Raw genomic sequence first — 13,258 nt, forward strand, 5'->3', positions numbered from 1 at the left:
GTGGTCGGACCGCATCCAAGGAGCCATCAGATGTGGTCCGACTGCCATCAGTATACCCATCTTAGAGTTATAGTTACTTTAGGGCATGAGTTATAGTTATTTGACATAATACTAACCAATAACTGCTGAATTTCTATGGTTTTGTGCGTGTAAAATGTGAGCCTAACTATAACGTCCCTGTAAACTTTGAGTTTTTTTGTACATTTTTAAGGTTTTTAAAATCCTATGTCCTTATTATAACGTCCCTGTAATCTTTAGTTTTTTTCAGTGTATATGTGCGTGTGTGTGTATATATATCGTGTGAGCAAGACGGCTTGTCTGTCGAAACGCGTTACCGTGGTGAATAAATCTTGGTTTTTCCCTGAGTGCGAGTCCTTCTTCGAAGAAGACTGCTGTGCGTGACATATATATATATATATATATATTCACTGAAAAACCATAGGTTTCAGAGACGTTATAGTTAGAAATTAGCATTTAAAAAACCTTAGAAATTCACACAAAAAAACATAGGTTTCAGGGGTGTTATAGTTAGCTGGCCATTTCCCTAGTACAAAACCATAGAAATTCCTCCGTTATAGTTAGTTCTGCTAACTATAACTCCCGCGCCTGCAATGCACTGCTTATGATGTCACATATTGCATCATTCAGTGACATGACTGATGAAATCTCAAATGACATCACTGATGACATCACTGATGACATCATCCCGTGAATGTGGTTTAGTTTGAAATGTAAATATGTATTATATATATACCAATCTGTATGAAGATTGAGTGGTTATATAACTGTCTGGATGGAGGATTTTGTAGCTGTCTGACTGTCTGTTTAAGTGAGTAATTAAAAGTGTCTCACTTAATACATGGATTAGTAACTAAACTATGTGAATGTGTGCAGCACTGTCTCTGTTGTTGTAGAACATGCTGCATCAGTTGGTCACTAACTACATGAGTGTGTATATTAGTTATTGATTAGTTGGGTGAGTATTTGTATGGGACACTGAGTTTGTGTCTGGTTGGATGGGGTGTGTGTAACTCTATGCATAGATGTGTGAATTGTTGATTGACTAGGTGTATAGGTTTAAGAGTGCATGTGGAAACAGTTGTTTGGGTGACTGAGTGTATTTATTTGTGTGTTGGTGAGCAAATATATGTTTAGTTGTACCTCTTCAACAAAGTAAAAAAATAAAAGGCTTTGTATGTGAGAGCTGGTGTATATAAATAAGTATGTGTAAGAGTCAGTGATTGTGATAGTAACTATATGAATGACTGTATAATTGTAATGGTGATTTTTTAACGTATTGATTATCAGTTACTATGTGTTTGAATAAATGAGGTGTTGTTGGATAATTGTGTAAGTGAGTAAATGTAAGTGTGATTAATTTTTTTCATGAGTTAGTAGGATTATTGCATAACCGACTAAGATGACTGCTGATGTGTCAATGTCTATATATGTGTATAAGTGCATTTGATAGTGTTCTATTAATTAGTGACTGCATGTATAAATGATTCTGTTGTTGAATGGGTAGTTGTGAGTGTAGACTTAGGAATCAGTGAGTGGGTATGTAGTAACTGGTATTGGTGTGTCAATGGTTTCAAATATAGTACTCTGTATTTTACAATGAGTGATGAAAGGTTATACTAGTGTATGATGAGGTGTATCAGATTGTCACATGGATGATGTCATCAGTGATGTCATTGGAGATGTCATCAGTGATGTCATCAGTGATGTCACTGACCATGTCATGAATGATGCAATATGTGACATCATCAACAGTGCAAAGCAAAGTTTTTTCAAATTCTAATTTCTAACTATAACGTCTCTGGAACCTAGGTTTTTTTTAATGAATTTCAAAGGTTTTTTAAATGCTAATTTTTAAGTGTGATAGTAGTTATACCTATTTTTTGTACTGATTTTCTACAGTTCTTAACTGTTTATGTGTCTAAATAACGAAATTTAGATATATACATGTTTTACATCTATTTTTATAAATATTTTATTCATTAAATAACATGATATATTTTTCTGAAAATTGCATAAAAAGAAGGAAAAAAAAGTTTTTAAATTCAAACTGAAATGTTGATTAATTTTCTTGTTATCATTTTTTATTTTAATATATTTATATTATTTACTTGTCGGAGTCGTGCACTCAAAGCGTACACATCACGGTGGGTGCGCGCATTCTAGCCGCCATTTTAGAAAAGTCCTTTTACGGTGTGCGACGGCTGTGTGTTTTTCAGTTACATCATATACATTCAATATTATGTGATGTGCGCGATTGGTATGCGACCAGTCCGGGACTCCTGCTCCCACGCATTCGTGCCACATGCGCATTACAGTACGAGATGCTGGCGTGGTTGCGGGTCCCGCGTGACATCATATACGTGCTGGAGTGCGCTGGCTGCGTGACACCCGAAAAAAAATATTATGTTCCAAAATGATATGTATGTGTCTTTAATATACATATTAGGGCAGGAGATTATCTCAGATATTAATAAAAATAATATGTTTGTACTTATAATAAACTTATATTATTTTCAAATATATTTTCGCGAAGTTCGGTGTGTGCATCGTGAGTGCAGTGAACCAGGTCAGCAGAGCTGCTGTAGAGCCAGAGAAACCAGGTCAGCAGAGCCGTTGTAGAGCCAGAGAACTAGGTCAGCAGAGCTGCTCTGGAGTCTAAGAAGCAGGTCAGCAGAGCTGCTCTAGAACCAGACTCCCAGGTCAGCTGAGGTGCTCTAGAGCCAAAGACCCAGGTCAGCAGTGCTGCTCTAGAGGCCGAGAACCAGGTCAGCAGAGCTGCTGTAGAGCCAGAGAAACCAGGTCAGCAGAGCTCCTTTAGAGGGTTAACCAGGTTAGCAGAACTGCTTTAGAGCCAGAGAACCAGGTTAGCAGAGCTGCTCTAGAGCCATAGAACCAGGTCAGCAGAGCTGATTTAGAGCCATAGAACCAGGTCAGCAGAGCTCCTTTAGAGGGTTAACCAGGTCAGCGGAACTGCTTTAGAGCCAGAGAACCAGGTCAGCAGAGCTGCTCTAGAGCCATAGAACCAGGTCAGCAGAGCTGCTTTAGAGCCATAGAACCAGGTCAAGAGATGCTCTAGAGGCAGAGAACCAGGTCAGCAGAACTGCTTTAGAGCCAGAGAACCAGGTCAGCAGAGCTCTTTAGAGGGAGAGAACCAGGTCAGCAGAGGTGCTTTAGAGCCAGAAAACCAGGTCAGCAGAGCTGCTCTAGAGCCAGAGAAGCAGGTCAGCAGAGCTGCTTTAGAGCCAGAGAACCAGGTAATCAGAGCTGCTTTAGAGGGAGAGAACCAGGTCAGCAGAGCTGCTTTAGAGCTAGAGAACCAGGTCAACGGAGCTGCTCTAGAGCCAGAGAAACCAGGTCAGTAGAGCTGCTTTAGAGGGAGAGAACCAGGTCAGCAGAGCTGCTTTAGAGCCAGAGAAGCAGGTAAGCAGAGTTGCTTTAGAGCCATAGAACCAGGTCAGCAGAGCTGCTCTAGAGGCAGAGAACCAGGTCAGTAGAGCTGCTTTACAGCCATAGAACCAGGTCAGCAGAGCTGCTGTAGAGCCAGAGAAAACAAGTCAGTAGAGCTGCTTTAGAGCGAGAGAACCAGGTCAGCAGAGCTGCTTTAGAGTCAGAGAACCAGGTCAGCAGAGCTGCTCTAGAGCCAGATAACCAGGTCAGCAGAGCTGCTCTACAGCCATAGAACCAGGTCAGCAGAGCTGCTGTAGAGCCAGAGAAAACAAGTCAGTAGAGCTGCTTTAGAGCGAGAGAACCAGGTCAGCAGAGCTGCTTTAGAGAGAGAGAACCAGGTCAGCAGAGCTGCTTTAGAGCCAAGGGACCAGGTCAGAAGAGCTGCTCTAGAGCCAGAGAAGCAGGTCAGCAGATTAGATCCATAGAACCGGGTCAGCAGAGCTGCTATAGAGCCAGAGAACCAGGTCAGCAGAGCTGTTGTAGAGCCAGGGAACCAGGTCAGCAGAGCTGCTCTAGAGCCTAAGAACTAGGTCAGCAGAGCTGCTCTAGAGCCAGAGAACCAGGTCAGCAGAGCTGCTGTAGAGCCAGAGAAGCCAGGGCAGCAGAGCTGCTTTAGAGTGAGAGAACCAGGTCAGCAGAGCTGCTCTAGAGCCAGAGAACCAGGCCAGCAGAGCTGCTTTAGAGCCAGAGAACCAGGTCAGCAGAGCTGCTTTAGAGCCAGAGAACCAGGTCAGCAGAGCTGCTCTAGAGCCAGAGAACCAAGTCAGCAGAGCTGCTTTAGAGCCAGGGAACCAGGTCAGCAGAGCTGCTCTATAGCCTAAGAACCAGGTCAGCAGACCTGCTCTAGAGCCAGAGAACCAGGTCAGCAGAGCTGCTGTAGAGCCAGAGAAACCAGGTCAGTAGAGCTGCTTTAGAGGGAGAGAACCAGGTCAGCAGAGCTACTCTAGAGGGAAAGAACCAGGTCAGCAGAGCAGCTCTAGAGCCAGAGAACCATGTCAGTAGAACTGCTTTAGAGCCATACAACCGGGCAGCAGAGCTGCTTTAGAGCCAGAGAACCAGGTCAGCAGAGCTGTTGTAGAGCAAGAGAACCAGATCAGCAGAGCTGCTCTGTAGCCTAAGAACTAGGTCAGCAGAGCTGCTCTAGAGCCAGAGAACTAGGTCAGCAGACCTGCTGTAGACCAGAGAAACCAGGTCAGCAGAGCTGATCTAGCTGACACTGACTGACTGACACTGACTGACTGACAATGAGTGACTGACACTGACTGACACTGATTGACTGACACCGACACTGACTGACACTGACACTAACTGACACTGATTGACTGAAACTGACTGACTGACAATGACTGACACTGATTGACTGACACTGACTGACTGACACTGGCTGACTGACTCTGACTAACACTGATTGACTGACACTGACTGACTGACACTGACTGACACTGATTGACTGACACTGCCTGACGGACACTGGCTGACTGACTTACTCTGACTGACACTGATTGACTGACACTGACTGACTGAAACTGGCTGACTGACACTGACTGACACTGAGTGACTACTCTCTACTACTCTACTACTCACTCTCTACTACTCTGTCTATACTACTCACTCCCTACTACTCACTCTCTACTACTCTCTACTACTCACTGTCTACTACTCACTATCTACTACTCACTCTCTACTACTCACTCTCTACTACTCTCTACTACTCACTCTCTACTACTCTCTCTCTATTACTCACTGTCTACTTCTCTCTACTACTCTTTCTCTACTACTCACTCTCTACTACTCTACTACTCTCTACTACTCACTGTCTACTACTCACTCTCTACTACTCACTCTCTACTACTCACTCTATACTACTCTCTCTCTACTACTCTCTCTCTACTACTCACTCTCTACTACTCTACTACTCTCTACTACTCACTCTCTACTACTCACTCTCTACTACTCTCTACTACTCTCTCTATACTACTCTCTCAACTACTCTCTACTATTCACTCTCTACTACTCACTCTCTACTACTCTCTACGACTCACTCTCTACTACTCTACTACTCTACTACTCACTCTCTACTACTCTCTACTACTCTCTCTCTACTACTCACTCTCTATTACTCACTCTACTACTCTCTACTACTCACTCTCTGCTACTCTCTCTCTACTACTCGCTCTCTACTACTCTCTACTTCTCACTCTCTACTATTCACTCTCTACTACTCATTCTCTACTACTGACTCTCTACTACTCGCTCTCTACTACTCTCTACTACTCACTCTCCACTACTCACTCTCTACCACTCGCTCTCTACTACTCGCTTTCTACTACTCTCTACTACTCACTCTCTACTACTCTCTACTACTCTCTCTACTACTCACTCTCTGCTACTCACTCTCTACTACTCTACTACTCTCTACTACTCTCTCTACTAATAACTCTCTACTATTCTCTACTACTCACTCTACTACTCTACTACTCTGTACCACTCACTCTACTACTCTACTACTCACTCTCTACTACTCTCTCTCTACTATTCACTCGCTACTACTCACTCTACTAGTCTCTACTACTCACTCTCTACTACTGTCTTTCTACTACTCTCTCTCTACTACTCACTCTCTACTACTCTCTACGACTCACTCTCTACTACTCACTCTCTACTACTCACTCTCTACTACTCTCTACTGCTCATTCGCCACTACTCACTCTCTACCACTCGCTCTCAACTACTCTCTACTACTCACCCTACTACTCACTCTCTATTACTCTACTGCTCTCTCTTACTCTCTCTACTTCTCACTCTCTACTACTCTCTCTACTACTCACTCTCTACTACTCTTTATTAATCACTCTCTACTACACACTCTCTGCTACTTGCTCTCTACTACTCTCTAGTACTCACTTTACTACTCACTCTCTACTACTCTCTACTACTCACTCTCTACTACTCTCTACTACTCACTCTACTACTCACTCTCTACTACTCTCTACTACTCACTCTCTACTACTCACTCTCTAATACTCTCTACTACTCAATCTCTACTACTCTCTACTACTCTCCACTACACACTACTACTCACTCTCTACTACTCACTCTCTACTACTCTCTAGTACTCACTCTCCACTGCTCAATCTCTACTACTCACTCTGCTACTATCTACTACTCACTCTCTGCTACTCTCTCTACTACTCTCTACTACTCACTCTCTACTCTCTATTACTCACTCTCTACTCTCTACCTCTCTCTACCTCTCTCTATACTACTCTCTACCTCTCTACCTCTCTACCTCTACGTCTCTACCTCTACCTCTCTTCCTTTACACCTCCACGTCTACACCTCTACCTCTCTACCTCTCTCTACCGCTCTCTACACGCACACATATGTATATATATTATATGCATATATATCCATATGCATTTATATATATGTATGTGTATATATAGATACATACATATATAAACATATATATTATCTGTGTATCTATATAAATACAAATATAAATGCATGCTCCAGAGACAAAAGAGCCCAAATGTAGCACAAATCACCCAGATGTAGCCCAAGTATAGCCCAATGACAGAATGTCCCAGAGTGTTCTAAAGACTAACAGTCTTACGTATGACAAAAGTATGGCACACCTGAAACCATCTGGATTGGAAAAAAGTAGTAACACTTAAAACATTTAATTTGCAAAGGAAAAAAATGAGTGGGTTCGTTTTGCCATAGAAATTATGATTAGTGCTGCAGAAAGAAAAATTAGGGCACATTTTGACTTCTCAAATCCTCTTATATTTCTTTAAAAAATTCTGACATGCAGACTGAAACATGCACTTTGAATACCAGCAGCAGACTTCCCTGGTGAGCAGTAGCTTTACTACAGTGATCTAATGAGCAACTAGAGTGCTACCATTCAGAATTTATGGCAAATGTGTGACACATCTGAATGCCTTCTTGATGAAACCAAAGTAAAGAAGCATTAAAAATGCAATAGGTGTCACCCTCGTTTAAGTTAAAGCAATTCTGTTTGTAATTAGGTGGCTTTTTAGCTTTGCTTGTATTAGTGTTTTTCCAACTTACATGTACATAACATGCATATGTATGCATATATGATTATCTATATGTATGCATGCATTTATATTTGTATTTATATAGATATGCAGATTATATATATGTTCATATATGTATGTATATATATATATTCACTGAAAAAACCATAGGTTTCACACATATTATAGTTAGCTGGACATTTCACTCGTACAAAACCATTGAAATTCCCCCGTTATAGTAGGGTCAGCTAACTATAACTCGCGCGCCCGCAATCCACTGCTGATGACGTCACATATTATATCACTCATGACATGGTCAGTGACATCACTCATGACATCACTGATGACATCTCAAATGACATCACTGATGACATCACTGATGACATCATCCATTGAGTATGTATTTCTGAACAATTTTAATATGTTTAATATATATAGGGAAAGGCCTGTTGAAGAATAAGTGGGTGTAAAAGTGTGTAAATGGATGATTTTCTGTGGTGCATAACTGACTCTATAAGTGAGTCATTAAATGTATCTTACTGCAGACTAGTGACTAAACTGTGTGAATGTTTGTATGTGTCTGTATGTTGGTGTATAAGTAGCTGCATGGTTTTGTGAATAGCTATATGAGTGTCTATATGAGTTATTGATTGCTTGTCTCAGTATCTGTATGGGTTCCTGAGTGTTTGTGTGGGTAGGGTGTGTGTGACTCTATGCATAAATGTGTGAGTGGGTGATTCTATGGGTGCATGGTTTTAAGAGTGCATCTGTGATGGACTGTATGGTTGAGTGAGTGTATGTATGGGTGTGTTAGGGATTGAATGTATATCTCAGTGGTACATTTGTGACGAACTACATATGTGAAAGTCAGTATATATGCGTGTAAGAGTATATGAGTGGGTAGATGTGAGAGTGTGTGATTGTGAGAGTGACTGTATGGATGAGTGTGTGCTTGTATCAATGATTCTATAAGAGCGTAAGAATGTGGTACTATTTTTATGAGTAAGTGAACTTGAGTGTGTATAACTGCATAGGTGAGTAAATGGGAGTGTGATTATTTGCATGACTGACTAGGTGTGAGAGTACCGCTATGGATGATTGGTGGTGTGTGAGTGTCTATATAGGTGTATAAATGCATATGATAGTCTTGTATGGAGTGACTGTAAGTATGAGTGACTGTACAGGTGAATGAGTGGAGGTGTATGTAGGCCTAAGAGTTAATAAGTGGGTATGTAGTTATTGGTATTGCAGTATGTATGGTTTTGAGAATGGAACTCTTAAATTTTGAGTCGGTGTATCAAAGGTTATATTAGGGTGTGAGAAGATGTGGTAATTTATCACATGGATGACGTCATCAGTGATGTCATCAGTGATGTCATTTGAGATGTCATCAGTGATGTCATGAGTGATGTCACTGACCATGTCATGAGTGATGTAATATGTGACGTCATCAGCAGTGGATTGCGGGCGCGCGAGTTATAGTTAGCTGACCTAACTATAACGGGGGAATTTCAATGGTTTTGTACGAGTGAAATGTCCAGCTAGCTATAACATGTGTGAAACCTATGGTTTTTTCAGTGAATTTGCAAGGGTTTTTAAATGCTAATTCCTAACTATAACGTGTGTGAAACCTATGGTTTTTTCAGTGAATTTGCAAAGTTTTTAAATGCTAATTCCTAACTAGAACGTGTGTGAAACCTATGGTTTTTTAAGTGAATTTCAAAGGTTTTTTAAATGCTAATTTATGAATGTATTATTATATTTTTTAAATATTTATTTTACAATTAGCTACCTATGTACAGCTCTTTTTTTTTTAAATTTGGATAAAGTTGAACAGCATAGTTAATATCTTCTATAAACTTATAAACACTTTAAAAAAATGTATTTTTTTATTTTAAGGGTTTTAGACCGTGCGCGCACCGTGCGTGCACGGTGCACGCATGCGTACGTGCTCCGTGTGCGCATGCGTACGTGCTCCATATGCGCATGCATACGTCGTGCGTGCTCCATACGCGCATGCTCCGTACGCGCATGCGCTTGTGCTCCATACGCACGTGCTCCGTACGCGCATGCGCCCGTGCTCCGTACGCGCATGCCTGCATGCTCCGGGCGCACACGGTGCGCGCACGGTACGCACACGGCAAGTCATGTGATTTAGAAACAACACTTTTCATTGGTTTATAGTAGTTTCAGGTCATGTGATTAAGAAGCAACACTTTTCATTGGTTTATAGTAGTTTCAGCTCCAGAAACTTCCAACACCACACCCACTCCCCTCATTATTTCTTCTGATTCCCTGGGAGAAGGAGCTGAGCAGCTTTTCCAGTACTCCAGTACTTGAGAATGGCAGAGCAGCAGTCATTTTCTGGGAGTGAGCAGGAGACCCTTGTGAGACAGAGGAAACAGAAAGGCTCTTTTATCTGGCATTTTTTTTTTATTTCCAGAGGGGCAGAAGAAGGTGAATGCTCCAAAAGTCACCTGCACTATTTGTGGTGTTGTCTTATCAAGAGGAGATCCTAAAAAGAAATACTCTTTTAGTATTTTCACTATGATCAGGCATGTTAAAGGAGTACATCCTGTAGCTTTTGCTCGAGCTGCTAGAGACAACCCTCCAGCAGCTCATCCGAGCACATCCACAGCAGCTCAGCCGAGCACATCATCGGCAGCTCAGCCGAGCACTTCATCTGCGGCGGCAGCTTCACCTGCTTCTGTTCCTCTGGATATACACCCTCTGTTCAAGAGGGTGCACATACGGTGCAATGCGTGCAATGCTCTTCTCTCTTATGGGGACACCAGCATTCCCCTAATAGAGAGCAAGATACAGCAGCACACATGCGGCACCCTATAATTTTTTTCATTTTTTTGTTCCTCTGTTCCTCAATTAACACAACGGCTCTTATTAGAGCCACCTAACATCTAAACACTTAAATTTGATTTTTAATTCTATTTTTTTCATGATTTTTTTTCCACGGTGCGCGCACCCCGCGATTTTTTAACAGAAAATAAAATGTTTTTTTCACCCTTCAGGGACCCCCTGACAAAAGCTAGGGAGTCAGGAACTCTGTACCCTGCCCCCTTTTCACGTTCTCCACCTTTCTTTTTCAGTGTCACACACAAAATGGCAGACAACACTTCCTGATTTCGACCGATTCGAATGTTGACTGACATGTAACCACCAATCACAATTACGCTCGCGCACGTTAAGGTGCGTGCACGGTTTGCGCACGGTGCGCACATATAGATATTTATGTACTTTTAACTGCAATGTTCTCAGGAACTACTGAACAGATTGACACCATATATGCAAAAGGCACATCCCTGACCTGAGGACTACCTCTTTGCCAAATTTCAAGTAATTCTGTTCAGCCGTTCGGGCTGTACCTTCGACTAAAGGTCCTATGGGAAAATGCATGGGGAAAATGTGTTTTGGGACCCCCCTTTTTTCTCAGCCCCCGCTTGACGAATCAACCCGAGACTTCCAGGGTAGGAGCTGAGCGGAGCGCCCCATTAGTTTTGAAAATTTCGCGAGGATTCGTCAACCGGCGCCAAAGTTATTCAAAATAGAATTTTCAGATTTCCTATGGAAACACGGTCCTAACTATAACTATCTACTGGCGACCGCCAGTAGATAATATATACACACAAACATATATATAAATACATATGCATATATATGTATATATATATGGATATGTGTGCGTGTAGAGAGAGGTAGAGAGGTAGAGAGTAGTAGAGTGAGATATAGAGAGAGGTAGAGAGTAGAGAGTGAGTAATAGAGAGTAGAAATTGAGCAGTAGAGAGTAGTAGAGAGAGTAGCAGACAGTGAGTAGTAGAGAGAAGTAGAGTGAGTAGTAGAGAGTGAGTAGTAGAGAGTGAGTAGTAGAGAGTAGTAGAGAGTGTGTATTAGAGAGTGAGCAGTAGAGAGTGAGTAGTAGAGAGTGAGTAGTAGAGTGAGTAGTAGAGAGTAGTAGAGAGTGAGTTGTAGAGAGTAATAGAGGGTGAGTAGTAGAGAGTAAGTAGTAGAGAGTAGTAGAGAGTGAGTATCAGAGAGTAGTAGAGAGTGAATAGTAGAGAGTGAGTAGTAGAGTGAGTTGTAGAGTGAGTAGTAGAGAGTGAGTAGTAGAGAGTAGTAGAGAGTAGTAGAGAGAGAGTAGTAGAGAGTGAGTAGTAGAGAGTAGTAGAGAGTGAGTAGTAGAGTGAGTAGTAGAGAGTAGTAGAGAGTGAGTAGTAAAGTGAGTACTAGAGAGTAGTATGGAGCGAGTAGTAGAGAGCAAGTAGTAGAGAGTGTGTAGTAGAGAGTGAGAAGGAGAGTAGTAGAGAGAGTAGTAGAGAGTGAGAAGTAGAGAGAGTAAGAGATAGTAGTAGACAGTGAGTAGTGGAGAGTGAACAGTAGAGAGTAGTAGAGTGTGAGTAGTAGAGAGTGAGTAGTAGAGAGTGAGTAGTAGAGAGTAGTAGAGAGTGAGTAGTAGAGAGAGTAGTAGAGAGAAAGTAGTAGAGAGTGAGTAGTAGAGTAGTAAGGTGAGTAGTAGAGAGTGAGTAGTAGAGAGAGAGTAGTAGAGAGTGAGTGGTAGAGAGTAGTAGAGAGTAGTAGAGTGAGTAGTAGAGAATAGCAGAGAGTGAGTAGTAGAAAGAGTAGGAGAGAGGAGTAGAGTAGTAGACAGTGAGTAGTAGAGTGTGAGTAGTAGAGAGAGTAGTAGAGTAGTAGAGAGTGAGTAGTAGAGAGTGAGTAGTAGAGAGTAGTAGAGAGCGAGTAGTAGAGAGTGAGTAGTGGAGAGTGAGTAGTAGATAGTAGTAGAGAGCGAATAGTAGAGAGTGAGTAGTAGAGCGGGAACAGTTGAGAGTGAGTAGTAGAGAGAGAGTAGTAGAGAGTAGTAGCAAGTGAGTAGTAGAGAGTGAGCAGTAGAGAATTGTAGAGAGTGAGTAGTAAAGAGAGAGTAGTAGGAAATGAGTAGTAGAGAGTGAGTAGTAGAGAGTGAGTAGTAGAGAGTGAATAGTAGAGAGTAGTAGAGAGTGAGTAGTAGAGAGTGAGTAGTAGAGAGTGAATAGTAGAGAGAAAGTAGTAGAGAGTAGTAGAGTAGTAGAGAGTGAGTAGTAGAGACTAGTAGAGAGTGAGTAGTAGAGAGTAGTAGAGTAGTAGAGAGTGAGTGGTAGAGAGTAGTAGAGAGTAGTAGAGTGAGTAGTAAAGAGTAGTAGAGAGTGAGTAGTAGAGAGTGTATAGTAGAGCGTAGTAGAGAGTGAGTAGTAAAGAGAGAGTAGTAGAAAGTGAGTTGTAGAGATTGAGTAGTAGAGAGTGAGTAATAGAGAGTGAGTAGTAGAGAGTGAATAGTAGAGAGTAGTAGAGAGTGAGTAGTAGAGAGTGAGTAGTAGAGAGTGAATAGTAGAGAGTGAGTAGTAGAGAGTGAATAGTAGAGAGTTAGTAGTAGAGAGTAGTAGAGTAGTAGAGAGTGAGTAGTAGAGAGTAGTAGAGAGTGAGTAGTAGAGTAGTAGAGAGTAGTCAGTCAGTGTCAGTCAGTCAGTGCCAGTCAGTCAGTGTCAGTGTCAGTCAGTCAGTGTCAGTCAGTCAGTCAGTGTCAGTCAATCAGTGTCAGTCAGTGTCAATCAGTCGGTCTCAGCCAGTCAGTGTCAGACAGTCAGTGTCAGCTAGAGCAGCTCTGCTGACCTGGTTCTCTGGCTCTAAAGCAGCTCTGCAGACCTGGTCCTATCCCTCTACAGCAGCTCTGCTGACCTGGTTTCTCTGGCTCTACA

This window comes from Triturus cristatus, chromosome 3_1 (genome assembly GCF_964204655.1).
Source record: "Triturus cristatus chromosome 3_1, aTriCri1.1, whole genome shotgun sequence".
NCBI lineage: Eukaryota > Metazoa > Chordata > Amphibia > Caudata > Salamandridae > Triturus > Triturus cristatus.